This window comes from Sorex fumeus, unplaced genomic scaffold (assembly GCF_029834395.1).
Source record: "Sorex fumeus unplaced genomic scaffold, SorFum_2.1 ptg000063l, whole genome shotgun sequence".
NCBI lineage: Eukaryota > Metazoa > Chordata > Mammalia > Eulipotyphla > Soricidae > Sorex > Sorex fumeus.
In genome coordinates, this window is record NW_026606120.1 from 17,963,101 (window position 1) to 17,978,593 (window position 15,493).

Here is a 15,493-nt window from a genome sequence, read left to right on the forward strand (position 1 = left end):
AGTTGGGCACCTGAACCTCTACTGTCTCTCTGGCCCCCATCTAATCTTTTAAATTGCAATAAAATACAGCTTTAAAAAATTCCAGTATATACCTATTTGATATATAATAATTAAAAAATACAAATTAGTCAAAGCATATCACCCATAGTTTCAGGAATCACATATGCTCGAGCGGGCCCAGTAACGTCTCCATTGGAGACTTTGTTGTTACTGTGTCTGGCATATCGAATACTCTCGGTAGCTTGCCAGGCTCTCCGAGAGGGGCGGAGGAATCGAACTCGGGTCGGCCATGTTGGCTGCTTGTAAGGCGAACGCCCTACCCGCAGTACTATCTATCTACCTATTGCTCTTCTTACAGATTTCATCCCAGCTAACCTAGCCAGACATCTTGGAAAATTTTAATTATCTATAACAAAGTATATTTTGAAAAAGTTGAAACACTGACCAAAGGTTTAAATGCTTCAATTCATGTCAATAGTGATAGTCAAAGGTAAGCCTTCAGGTCTTCTCTTAGTTGAGGGGTGTTTTTGGTTTCAGGGAACCAGGGGAAGAAACAAAAGTGAGTTTGGGTTAAGTGGATATCAGATTGACTATAAGGATTCTCCTGGTAAGAGAAGCAGAGAAGCCCTGGGACTGGAGGAAGCGTTCCTGGGAACTAGGACTAGACCTTTTTGTGAACTCAGTCCACAGTAATGTGTTTATTTTCTTCTTAAGACTGAATTAATCTTTCTTTCCTAGTGACTAAAATCATTTTTTCCTGACATTTCTGCTTACCTTTCTAGGTTCCCTCTATCAAGAGCCTGGCAAGCTACGGAGAGTATCCTGCCTGCATGGCAGAGCCTAGCAAACTCCCCGTGGTGTATTTGATATGCCAAAAACAGTGACAATAAGTCTCACAATGGAGATGTTACAGGCGCCTGCTTGAGAAAATCGATGAACAATGGGAGGACAGTGCTACAGTGCCTAGGAGATCACCAACATGTTGTTACAGTTTGAGCCTTGTGTGTGTATATATATATATATATATATATATATATATATATATATATATCACGGTCCTCCCGTTGTTCATCGATTTGCTCGAGTGGGCCCAGTAACGTCTCCGTCTCATCCCAGCTCACCAGATGAATTGGGGTAACAGGAAAGAGAAAAAGATGGTGAGCAGGGAAATGAATACCAGATCCTTGGGAATTCCCCAAACAAAAAAAGACAAAAACTAGACATCGGTGGCTGATTAACAATTCCCTACATTGAGTAGGTGATCAGTCTCTCCCAGGCCCCTGAGTGAGAAACCATTGTCAAAGCGTTGTTCAGACCAGGCACTATGTGGGCCGCTTGGGGCCAGTTCTGGCACCTGAGAGTCAAACTCCATCCAGAAGGGAAATTAACTCCTCACATTCTGAAAAGGACTTGGAATCCAAACTCTCCCTGGGAGAGGAGCTAAGGGCTTTCCTCGAAGTCTGTCCAGGTAAGAAGATGTTAGGGAAGGTACCTGTTGTCAGTGAATCTCATTGTTCCTTCGCCCGCCTGCTCAAAATTCTCCTGGAGTCTGTGTGCTGCTAAGGAAGGCTGATACCCTCAGGCACCTTCTATAAGGACCTAGGTCTCCTTTCACTCACCAAGTCAGGAGTTCAAGTTGTCTTAACATCGTACCAGGGTCTCCAAATGTGACAGTTCGATTAATCCATCACACCAAAACAAACTTTAGAACATTAAGCAAGGAGAGTGAATTATTTCATGTCAAGATAGACCGCAACCAGGCAATCTCCTGGAACTGCAGCCAGAGCAGGGGCACTGAGCACGTTACACAGGAACATTCCTGAAACCACTCACGAGGGGCAAAGAGAAGAAGAGCAAATAAATGGGGCTTCTCAATTGGTTGTGTTGACAATACACTAAGGTACACTGAGGCAGGAGGGGCTCAACACGGGACTTAGAGTGGGGCTCTTGTTGCTGGAAATCTTTGTTACAGACACATTGTTTTAGGTCCCATAGAGACATCTATTAATTTACTAATTGTTTCTGTGATCCTTGCCTACTTCTCCACCTGGGTAACAGGTGGGCTTGGGTCCTTCTACTCCATTCTGAACTATAACTTATTACTTATGACCTATTCATCTTTGCTACGTTCCTAGAATGAGCCACTCAGAGTTCCTGCCTCTGGCTGTCTCCTGGTTACCTATGTTTAGCTCCTGCTCACATTTCTAACTTTGCTGTCACTATAGAAACACATCATGAAAACACATTTCTTAATTCAAGAGGTACAGCAGAAGCAGAGCAAAAGTACAATTTAACCCTTACATATCACAGTAGACGCTAGCCTGATACACCAATGGGAATAGTAGATCACTACTCAGACCACCTTGAGCCCAGAGTTAAACCCAAAGCTCACACAAAGCATTAGTAACAATGAAAAAATTAAGAAATTTGACCATTCTCTGGACAGGGCCAGAAGCCCAGAACACTTCTCAAGTGCCTCATAAATTCTGACACTGAGTGACATGACCTAAAGCAACAAAATTCTCTTCATAACCACTGAACTACGAAATCATCACAAGAGTCAATGAACCTGCAAAAAGACTGGAGGGGAGAAATAATAAATAATTAAAAAGAAGAGGTAAAGAATACAATAGTAGGACTCAGCATTAGAATTTAAAAAGCCAAAATTGAATTAGTGACACATGTGTGTGTGTGTGTGGGGGGGGGGGGGGAGTATGGTGCCGCCAGCAGGTCAACCTGTAGCTTCGGGTAAGTGCATTAGCAGCCTGATGGTGCCTTCACACTTCCTGATACCCCCAAATTGCCACTGTGCCTTTGGTTGGACCCCAACAACTTGGGGCCAAGTTTACCAGAAAAGTAAACCGCCAAAAGTTAGGTATGTGGGAGCCACACCCACAAACTACCGCTGGCTCAGCTATACAGGCTCATTTATTGGACTTATTTCAGAGATCCATAAATCTTGAAAGAGATCAAAAGCCATAGCTAAGGCCAGTGGTGCACTGTGGGAGAGTGGGCGTGCCCTGCAGGGCATAATGCCAATTTCTCTTGAAAAGATGGAAACAAGGGCCATGATCCAGAGACACAAAAGAATCTCTGAACAGAGCAGCTCACTGCAGATGCCTCCAGACTTCAAGCCAGGCCAGATTCACTGGGATGCCTCAGATGGAGGGTGGCAGGCATTGTCCCACCACCTTCCCCCTAAACCCCCCCCCCGTGTCTGCCACCTTTCAGAACACAGTGAGAAGTGCAGGTATGTGGGCTCAGAGATGACAAACTCCAGGCATCAAGAGATAGTGGATGGGACGATCCTTCTCTTCCCCCATTCCGATGGGACTCTGGATGTCATGCCCACAAACTGCCTCCAGCTGCTACATAAACTCCTTAATGGCCATAATCCAGAGACACACAAAAAAAATCTCTGAATTGAGCAGCTTGCTGCAGAGATTTATCCACACCCTAGTTATTTAGAATTTTAGAATTCCAGGAGAATGCAGCCGCTCTTGTGGCCACATGACATCTTATGCAAATCATACCAGCAATACAAAAGAGAATATAGGGGAGATTGTCTGCCATAGAGGCAGGGGAAGGGGTGGGGAAGAGGGGATCCTGGGGACATTGGTGGTGGAAGATGTGCATTGGTGGAGGGATGGGTGTCTGATCATTGTATGACTGAAACTCAAACAGGGAAGCTTTGTAACTGTATCTCACAGTGATTCAATAAAAACAATTTTTTAAAAGACAATACACATGTTCTCATCTATAAGTAAGAGATGGAGTTCAGAAAGATAGCAAACCAGGTAGGTTTGCACATGACTGATCTTTTTGATCCCTGTTCCCCATATGGTCTGCTTAGTCAGTCAGGATTGTTCACTGCATGCAGAGTCAGAGTAAGCCCAGAGCACCAGTGGATTTGGTCAGAGTCAGAGTAAGCCCAGAACCCAGAGCACCAGCGGATGTGGCCCACAAACAAATAAAAAAGAGGTTATATATAGAAAAGAAAATTTTTAAATAATTAAATGTAAGCTATTTAACTGACAACAGAAGAGAAACAATCACTGAATTATAGAATTATAGAAGTATAGAAGGACAGTAAAGAGACAAATGCAATAGTATAGCGGGTATGGTTCTTTCTTGCATGAGGCTGACTTGGATCCAATATTCAACACCACACAGGGTCCTCCAAGTTCCACCAGGAGTGACCTCTGTGTACAGAGCCAGGAGTAAGCCCTGAGCACTGCTGGTGTGACCCCAAACAAAAAATTAAAATGAAAAAAATCAGTAACAAACCTCCCCAAACAAAAGTACAGATCCAGAATGGATTCAGTAACATGCAACCAACCCAAATCCTCAGCACCCATATGTTTTCCCAAGCCCCAAGGGTGTCACTCACGATGACTGAGCCAGCAGTAAGACCTGAGCTCCTGTGGGAATGACGCAAAAAAACCCCAATAATCTAGAAATCAACCTCATATTCACAACAAATGTAAAAAACTTACACGAGTATTATCAGTCATTTTACAAAGGAAAAGGAAATAAATCCTGGAAATAGGAAAATATTACATGTTTATGGATTTGAAAAAATAACATTGCTCAAATGATAATACCCAAATTATACATATTTAATGCAGTTGTTCAAGATTCTGATGACATTCATCAATGATTTAGAATTTTTTTCGTGAAATTAATACGGAATCATAAAACTCCCTGAGAAATAAAAGCAATTCTAAGAAAAAAGGAGGGAAGTATTGCATTTCCTGACTTAACATTATACTATAGTAAATTTTCTCATTATAGAATGTATGGTTCTCAGTGAAACCCCAGAAATACCCACAGGGGCCAGGGGTGAAAATTAGTTAACTGCAGGAGGTGGTTGTGGGGATAGCATGAGACTATAGGGTTAACCAATAACATAGGGAGATACAGGAAGAATCAAGATTGGAAGGGGGCACATTAAAGAAAAGGTCAGAAAGAATGTTGCAAAGCATAGTGATCAAAATTGTGGTCTACTGAAAGAAAAGCAAACTCTCAGGGCAATGGGGTAGAATTGACAACACACAGATATAACTCACATATTTATTGAAAATCTGTGACAAAGTTGCTGGGTACATAAAGTGGGGCAGGCAAGTCTTCTTCAACTAACATGTTGGGAAAACTGAAAAATAAAATGTAAAAAAAAAAACAAAGAAATATGTATCTCATATCCCCCTAAACTTAATTCAAAGTGGATTATAGATGTTGAGATTGGACCAGAATCCACACAATACATTCATGAAAGCATACGCAGACCTGTCTGGGAAAGGAACCTCATAGGTGTCTGCAATAGTTTGACTTCACTGGTAAAAGAAATAAAAATACAAAGGGGATGAAAGCAAATGTACAAGTGATTACAGAGCAAAAGAAACGTGGGCTAAAATTTTAAAACTGCCTTACTGAGCAGGAGAAAATATTTTCAAACGTAGATCAAATGAAGGACTAATGTTAAGATGTATAAAGCAAGCAAAAGCCCAACAAAACATTAATCATCACATCACAAAATGAGAGGTGAGACCCATCTACAAAGAGGACATACAAATGATCAATAAGTGTATGAAAATATGTTCAGTATCAACTATTACCAGGAAATTGCAAATCAAAACAATGAAATGTTATCACACACCAGTGAGAATGGCATATGTCAGAAAGAGTAGAAACAACCACTGTTGGCAGCAATGTGAAAAAGGATCCCTCCCTCACTGAGGATATGATCTAGTTCAACTTGTAGGGAAAACACTCCAGAGATTTCACCAAAATGGGTAGCACGGTCCTCCCACTGTTCATCATTTGCTCGAGAGGGCCCAGTAACATCTCCAATGTGAGACTTGTTGTGACTGTGTTTGGCATATCAAATACGTCATGGGTAGCTTGCCAGGCTTTTCTGTGCAGGTGAGATAGCTTGCCGGGCTCTCCAAGAGGGGCGGAGGAATTGGACCCAGGTCGCCAAGTCGGTCGCATGCAAATCAAACGCCCTACCCACTGTGTATCACTCCAGCCCCTAGTTATAAAAATATTAGCTAATTCCAAAATGTTGAATGCCGGATGTTAAGTTGTGACGGAAATAAATATTGCCGAATCTAAGGACACAGTTGATATTACCTGAGAAATAGATGATGTCCACAAGTCACACGTGAAACACCGTGGAAATGGGCTCAGGCATAGGTGTGCTCCATCGGGTCCTTGCATCCTAACTATGACGCTTACCCTGCCACTCTATATGGTCTGTGGGGAAATTATTCCACTTTATTCCACTTTGTCAAAAATTGCAATAAAATATAATTTCCATATAATTCAGAGATTTCACTTTTGGCATTGCCCCCTAAAACAAAAAAATATTAATTTGGAAAAATATATGTATATCTGTGTTCATTGAAACACTAATTAGAATAGCCAGGATATGGAGACAACGCAAATGTCAATGTTGAAAGAATAAAGAAGTTAGGACACACGTGCACACAGGCAGACATACACAATGGAATTTTACTAAGCTATTAAAAATAATGAAATATGTGATTGGAGCTGAAATAAGTAAGAGGGATTAAGACAAAAATCACACAATCTCACTCATCTGTGATATTGGGAGTCAGAAAACAGGGAAATAGAGAGTGTCAAATAATGGCACCCCTTTGACCTTGAATTGCAAACCTGAGATTACCATGCACTTGGGGGAGGATTGGGACGAAACAAGAGGTGAAGCCTGAAGTAGCACATGGATAGTGGTGGAAAGTCTTGGGCATTTTGGTGGGATGAACTGCAACAACTGTAATAATAAACACTGTTCCCCCAACAAAGCAGTGGTTAGAACTGTTGGTTATTAATTCTATGTTAACAGGGAAGGCACACATGATCTGCAAAGATTTAAGTTAGACCTGTCACTCATCATCCTCATTTATGAGGACTTGAAATGTTACGGACTGAAGTAGTGATGGTTTCCAATGAGAAAAATTCTCTCTTGCTTTCACATGACTCACACTATGCACACAGGCTTATTATTTTAACCATCTTAGACATCCATAAACTCCTTTGGTGTTCAACCCACTTGGGAGCTAGGTTTCAGTGGGTGCTGGTCTCTTGGTGTATTTAGGACTCATTCAAGCCTGGAATGGGCAGAAGGGAACACAACAATCTATCTGGGGTCTCTACCTACAGAGTCAGAGTGCAAATAATCCAGAGGACAACCAACACAGCAGAGCCAGAGAATCAGAAATCAAATTTAAAGCAATGAAGGAAAAATATACATGCATACATATTTAGTACACACACATATATATATAGCATTCGATGCAACACAATCTTCTCTCAAGTGCACATGGGACATTTGCTAGGTCTGATAATTTTTTAGACCACAAAAATTTTCTTAGCAATTTCAAGAAGATCTAAAACATGCCAAGTAACTGATGTGAACACAATGGCAAGAAAGTAGAAATTAATCATAAAGAAAAAATAGAACTACATATATGCATGGAAAAAAACAACTCTCTGAACAGCCAACGGCACAAGAAAGAAAGTTAAATGGCAATTAGAGGGGAAAAAATGAAACAAATGAAAATGTAAACACAGCTTTCTAAAACACGTGACATGCTGCATAGTTAAGAGAAATTTCACAGCATTGAAGGCCTACGTCAAGCCGTGGCAGTCAAAAACCTCCAGAACTCAACAGGTGCCGTGCTCACGGCCGCTCTCCTCATGCTGAGGCTGAGCCTCACCCATGAGTGAACCTATTCCTGGACCGTGCGGCTGCATCTCATACCTGACACCACTCATCTTCCAAGAGTGGCACACCACATTTGATGGGGTTTAAAGTAGAAGGCAACCAATCCCAGAGGGAAATATATTTTTACACATATATAAATATAAATGAATATATATATATATATATCACTGTCACTGCCCTCCTGTTGTTCATCGATTTGCTTGAGCAGGCCCAGTATTGTCTCCATTTTGAGACTTGTTGTTACTGTGTTTGGCATATTTAATACGTCATGGGTAGCTTGCTAGACTTTGCTGTGCAGGCGAGATACTCTCGGTAGCTTGCTGGGCTATCCGAGAGGGATGTAGAAATTTAACTCGGGACAGTCGGGTGGGCCGCATGCAAGACAAACACCCTACTGCTGTGCTATCGCTCCAGCCATATATATATATATATATATATATACATATATATATATATATATATATATATATACACACACACACACACACAAGGCTCAACCTTTAACAACATGCTCATAATCTCATAATCTCTTATAGAAGGGCTTAGTGGGTCCTGGGTGAAATACAACAATCGTCACACACTTTTCTCTAAGGAAACTTTTTTGGAGCATTTTCAGCGGTTTATTCATAACAAACAATGCAAAATAAATTATTTTGGTTCTGCTTTGGGGCAGGTGTTGGGTTTTGGGGTGAAAACATCCGAAATATGGCAGTGGGAAGGTGTAATGGTGTTGGGATTGGTGATCAAATATAAAATGTAATCAAATATTGTGAACTACTTTATAAAAATCAGAGAGCCCGGCAAGCTACTGAGAGTATTCGATATGCCAGACACAGTAACAACAAAGTCTCCAATGGAGACGTTACTGGGCCCGCTCGAGCAAATCGATGATCAACGGGAGGGCCTTTACCTTTACTTTTATTTACTTTATAAAAATAAAATTAAAAAAAGAAATATAAGAAAATTCTCAAATGAAAGGGAAAATTAGCCAATTTACCAGTTGGTTCTGGAATAATAAACAAAATTGAGAAGAAAAATAAATAAATAGCCTAAGATGATAAAACTTGAAAAGTGAACATTTAAACCAACATTAAAATACAAAGAAGAATACAGCTACTGTGAACAATGGTACACCAACAAATCTAAACAGGATTGACTCAGGAAAAAAATACATAAGATAAAACCAGAAATAAACAAATGGGCCTACATCTGAAAGCTTATGCATGCCAAAAAAATCAGACTTCCTTAAAATCAAAATCAGACTTTCTTAAAATTAAAACACTTCCTACGAAATGCGAGAAAACATTTGCAAACCATGCTTTTGGTCAAGGGTTAAAAATTATATATACATAAAGCGTTATAAAGCTCAACTAGAAACACTCAACAATTACATAAAACTGGAGATGAGTATCCATTTTCCCAAAATGGCTAAGTAAAGCCAGCAGACATCTGAAAAGATATTACTAGTCACTTCTTATCTAAGAAATGCAAAGCAAAAATTAAAAATCAATGAATCCCAACGCTGGGATCCGTGGTGGTGGGAAATGTGCACTGGTGGAGGGATGGGTGTTTGAGCATTGTATAATCGAAACCCAAGCACAAAAATGTGTAAGTCTACAACTGTACCTCATGGTGCCTCACTATTAAAAAATAAATAAATATAACAAAAAACTGGAGATGAGTATCTATTTTCCCAAAATGGCTAAGTAAAGCCAGCAGACATCTGAAAAGATATTACTAGTCACTTGTTATCTAAGAAATGCAAAGCAAAAATTAAAAATCAATGAATTTCAAGTCACATGAGTCAGAAACACATATATTTTTAGCTATGTATAACTAAATATAACTGATATATACGTATATGTGTGTGAGTATATATATACATACATATATATATGAAAAACGTCTCCATTCGTCCCAGCCCTGAGATTTTAGCAGCCTTCCCTTACTCGTCTTTCCCAACGATTGGAGGCTCTTTCAGGGTCAGGGGAATGAGACTCATTATTTTTACTGATTTTAGCATATCGAATACACCATGAGTAGTTTGCCAGGCTCTGCAGTGTGGGCAGGATTCTAGGATACTGTCGGTAGATTGCCAGAATCTCTGAGATATAATATATATATATATATTTGTGTATATATATATAAATATATATGTCACCGTCCTCCCATTGTTCATCGATTTGCTCGAGCAGGCCCAGTAACGTCTCCATCGTGAGACTTGTTGTTACTGTGTTTGGCATATCGAATACGCCATGGGGAGCTTCCCAGGCTTTGGCGTGCGGGCCGAGATACTCTGGGTAGCTTGTCAGGCTCTCCGAGAGGGGTGGAGGAATTAAACTTGGGTTGGCCATGTTGGCTTCGTGGAAATGTGTATATATATATATATATGTCATATATGTGTATATATATATATACACATATGGGAGTGTCTTATGATGTGTTGTCCAGGAATATGTTCACTCATATGTGAGGCTTGGCCCAAGCGTGTGGAAAGCGGCCTGGAGTGTGGCAGCAGTTGGGTAGTGGAGCAAGAATATAGGTTCCAAAAGACCTAGTGATTTCACATTTGCATGTTACCACCAAAACCCCTTTATGGAAAAATCAAAATGATATATGCACTCCTATATTCACTGCAGTGCTAAGTACAATACTCAGGAAACCCCCAAATGGACACACAAACAGATAAAGTTGTAGTATAAACACACACAAGAGAACACTACTCAGCTACAAGAAAAGGTAAAATCTTGCAGACTCCTGCAATTTGGATGGATGGATGGATGGATGGATGGAGGGCATCCTGACAAGCAAAATAATTCAGAGAAAGGACAAATATTGTATGATCTCAGTGTGCTATTTAAATTTAAAGAAGGTAGTTAAAAAATCCTGAATGAAGAGAAAGTCTTGATTTTTGATTACATTGAGAAAACCTCAGTCAAGGAAGCAGACTGAAAGTGATCTGAGGACAATGGTGGGGAAAGGCACCCAGGTCGAGAGTTACTGATGACATCATATATGCCCTTAGTTGTGCGATGCACGTATAACATGCTGAAAACTACATCCCATGAACACTACACATGTGCCTAATTTTTCAAACACACCAACACTGGACCTTCACTCCTCAGCACACAAAGCAACTTAAACTCCCGAAGTTGCTCATGGGGAAATTGAAGGACACCCCTCATTCTGTGTCCTGGAGAAGAATACATAAAAGCTTCCATGACTGGCTACTCCCAGGAGAGAGTAGACACACTCAGTGAGCTGGTGCCTTGTCTGCCCCGTACACCGTCTTTCTTCCCCCTGGGATTTCTCAAGTTTCTTTCCAATTGCTCTTTGCTCTGCCCTTTCAACAGCAGATATTTATTATCCTAACAAATTCTTCGTGGAATGAAGGATACTGAATTAGTTTAGTCATGATACCAGCACCACCACCACCACAGGTTCCTCATATTTCATGGGTCACCATGCGTAGCTTGCCCTGCTGGACCCAAAATCTCACTGGCTGCTTCCTTAAGTAAAGAACCTGAAATCCATGTCTTGTCATCTGGCCCTCCTACTGCTTTCTTGGAATTGGTAATCATGATGTTTAAACTCAAACAGATCTGGGATTGCATCATTACACCCATGTGTTTGTGAGTTGACAATGGCTGGAACACTTCTACCTGTTCTCTATAAATGAAGTGCCTGTGTCCAAAAATATTACAGATGATGAATGCACATTTTAAATATTTTAAGGCATTAAAATATACAAAAATAGTTTCACTGTCAATTTTGTAAGCTCAACTGAACCTTACATGTCTTTGTTGATATTTGCTTAATTCTTGCATCTCCTGCTAACCCTGCTACCAATTGCATAACAATTGGATGTCAGATTAGGATTATTTTCTTTATTTTAAGTCAAGAATACTGTTTCATTTATTGATGAGGAAATAGTGATGGAACCTAATTGTTGGTTCCAAAATGTTTTGGGAAACAAAGGTGAAACTTTCCTATGTATGTATTTTCACATATGTTAGAGCTTCCCATTTTCCCCATTTACAACTGACCTGACTTTCTTCACGTTCAAGGGCTAAAGTTTTCAATAAGGAAACACTTTATGTTTGCTTTTGCATCATAAGAAAATGTCCACAAGGAAGTAGGGTTTTGTTTGCTCCTGCTGTTTTATTGCTGTTTTATTTTGAGATTCTTTTGTTTTGGATTTAAACCACAATGGCTGTGCTCAGTAATTCCCTCACACTCAGGAATTACTCTGGCCGTGCTCAGGGTACCATCTGGGATGACTGGGATGGAACCCAGGTTGGCCATCTCGGCCGACGGGCATCGGATAGGAAGGAGCAGCACGAGAAAGCTGGGACCTGCCCTGAGCCGGTGCTCCTGAGCTACGTGGAAGAGCTGTGCTCCCAGGAGGCCTTTGTCACCAAGGTGGGGGTTTGGGCACTGCTGTGGGGTGGGAAAGTGCAGGGCTGCTTCTGTCAGGACTTGGCAGTGACGTGTGTTCTTTGCTTTGAGCTCTGTGTGTGTATGCACACCTGTTCTTGAATATTTCTACTTGTGTTTGTGTGCATGTGGGCATTTGTGTCTCTGTGTACAAACATTGGCCCTTGTTTGTGCATTTCTGAGTTTGATCGATGTGTGAACATCTCTGGGTGTCAACATCTGTGTGTACTGTGTGGGCTCTGCGCGGACATGTGCAGATACATGTACACGTACCTAGAGGTGGAAGAGTGTGTGTCTTTATGTCAGGTGTGTGCATGAATCCATGTGTGTTCACACGTGCTTCTCTGTGAGAGTAGGTGAATAGTCCATGTGCCCAGGGCTGTGAGTGGCTAAGGGAAGTTGTCTCTGGCTTGCCTTTCCCCTCCTCCAACCAGGACCCAAAAGAAACCCAGAAGTAAGGTTACAGCGACACCTTCTGGTTTTGGAAAAAGAGACGATTTAGAAATCACAAGCTGGCAAGGCTTCAAGAGAATGAACCTATGAGGAAACACTCACATTTTTCTCAGTGCACGTGGAACGTTGTCTAGTTCAAATCAATCATAGATCTCTACAAAAGTATCAATAATAATATAAACATTTAAGTGAAATTAAGCACCTTTTCCCATTACAAAGCTATGAAGGAAAAAAATCAACCCAAAAGCAAACATTAAGAATCACACTATACAGAAGCAGAACAAGATTCTTCTGAATAGCTCTTGAAACAATGAGGAAATACATAAGATATATGAACATTAACAGGAGACAAAGTAAAAATAAACTAGGACATGCAGCAAAGAAAGTGATCGGAATGAGGGAAGATCAAAGCGATACAGGCCTACTTTTAAAAAAAGAAAAGAAAAAGTAAGAAAGATTCAAATAATCAATTTGAGGTCACATGTGAAGAATATGGAGATGGAAAGAAAAAATTAGCAGAAGGAAGTGATAGGTTCTAGATTATAAATAAACAAAAATTAAAATGATATAGGAGCCCAAATTATTTGAATCTCATTCCTAAAGTGTCTGGTGGATGTGATGCAGAAAGAAATTCTATCTCAGGCATTCTTCTTTTTCTAGGAACTCATAAATGACAAAGTAAGGGCCTTTGACTGTAAATTTCTGTGATATTCTCTCTTTACTTGTTTTGTTATTTTTTTCTCTTCCCATTTGGTTTTTGGAACACACCCAGTGGTGCTCAGGGCCTACTCTAGGTTCTGTGCTCAGAAATCATTCCTGGCAGTGCTCAGAGGACCATAAATGTTTCCTGGATCAAAGCAGGATTTAGTCACATGCAAGCCTTTACCTCTGTACCTATCTCTGGCTCTTCTTTGCTTTTTTCTTTTTTTCGTTTTGGGTCACAGCCAGCGATGCACAGGGTTTACTCTTGGCTCATGCACTCAGGAATTACTCCTGGCGCTACTCAGAGAACCATATGGAATGCTGGGAATCGAACCCGGGTCAGCCACGTGTAAGGCAAACGCCCTACCTGCTGTGATATTGCTCCAGCCCCACTTCGTTGCGTTTTAACATCGGTTTTGGCAGAGAAGATGAAAGACAGGGTCTTTCTGACATCAGCTGCCTCTGATCTCTCCTGTAGGTTCATCTGACAGAAGAGACATTTCACAGCAGAGGAAAATGTGAATTTTGTTTTCTTGTCTCTTGTTCACTAGTGTTATAATGGGTCTCAGGGAGCTGAGAGCTCAGATGGACACAGGGAGGACATGAAGTAAAGAACAGAAACATCACTGACCACACACGACAAGGAATAGGCTTTGCGACAGAAAATCAACAACAAATTGGAAAAATCTCCAAATCAGCATATATATTATTGTAGATTTCACAAGGGGAGGAAAAAAATACTACAGTAAGCCAAGAAAACCAGGGGGAAGAATCTAATTTCCAGACTTAGCAATTTATAAGAAATTTCTGCCAATCCCAGACACATAAACAGAAAAACAAAATTGGTTTTGACAAAGGTGCAAAGATAAAATTCTTAGCGATGATAGAAAACACCAGATTAATAAGCTTAAAAATGAATAAACTGAACTTCATCAATATTTAAATCTCATATTTTGAGTAAGATGGTTTTCATGGCAAGTGATCACCACATCACAGTTTTCCATCTTTATAACTTCGTCTTATTGACAATGATATTCTCCAAACGGGACTATACATACTATGAAAATGAAATGTTAAAGAAATTACTACTGTCTAAATGACTGAGCAAAATCCACTTGACATCCAGTTATAGAATCAATGTTTCTTATATGGGACTTTAGTATTTGTTACAACGGATTATACTGTTTTCCCTGATGATTCACTCACTAAGGATCTTTCAGATTATTTCCAATGAAAGTCATTACTGAAAAATTCTAAATGATACTGAAAATTATGGAGTTGTCCCTTCTAATGGGTGAATTTTATGACATGAATTCTATCTCAGTTGAACTCTGTAGCAAGCTAAGACGCGTATCCCTTATCTAGCTGTGTGGCTTGCCTTCCTGGGTTGAAGCATCCCTGTACAATCCTGCCTCCCTGGGTCCCTCCTCTCGGCTCGCTCCTGGGGTCTCCCGTTCTGCTCCAATGTTCTCAGCTGAGGATGGATCCACTCCCTTAGCTCCAGCTGCGCCTGAGGCCCCTACTCAACTCGGAGCTCGACCTCTCCAGCCCAGATCTCTTCCAAAAGCCACCTGGAGTCCCTAGGTCCCTCCCTTGAGTGAGCAGAAGCACTCAGCTGCTCCGTGGACCCTGCTCCAACTCTCCGGGGCCTGACCTGGTCAGAGTGTGGCCAAGGTGGGGTGTGAGAGCTCGGGTCCGAGGGGATTAGGGCGGGGTCAGGGCGGGGACAGCGCGGGGACAGCGCAGGGGCAGGTCCGAGGTCAAGGAGGGCTCAGGAGGGAGCTGTGTCCAAGGAGGAGGATGGGATTAGAGAGGTCATGTGTGTCTTAGGGTCAGGGGGCAGTGTCAGGGTGGGGTCAGAGGACAGAGGGGCGGGGCCACTCTGGCCCTGGGCACGGAACCGGGAAGTCCCTGGCAGGAAGTCCCGCCCCCAAAGCCCTCGGGCCCAGGAGGTGCCTGGGGTGCCCTGGGCGCAGGTGAGCGGATGGCCTTGGGCAGGGAACAGCCTGGAGTAGACTGGCCCAGCCTGTTTGTTCCTCGCGGTGTTCCCCAGTCTTCGTGCGGGCAGCCAGCCACTGCGTCCACGCGGTTGGGGCACCCGGCCCGCCCTGTCCAGGCCCCACGGCCCACCACCGCCCCTCCCGAGACAGTGGG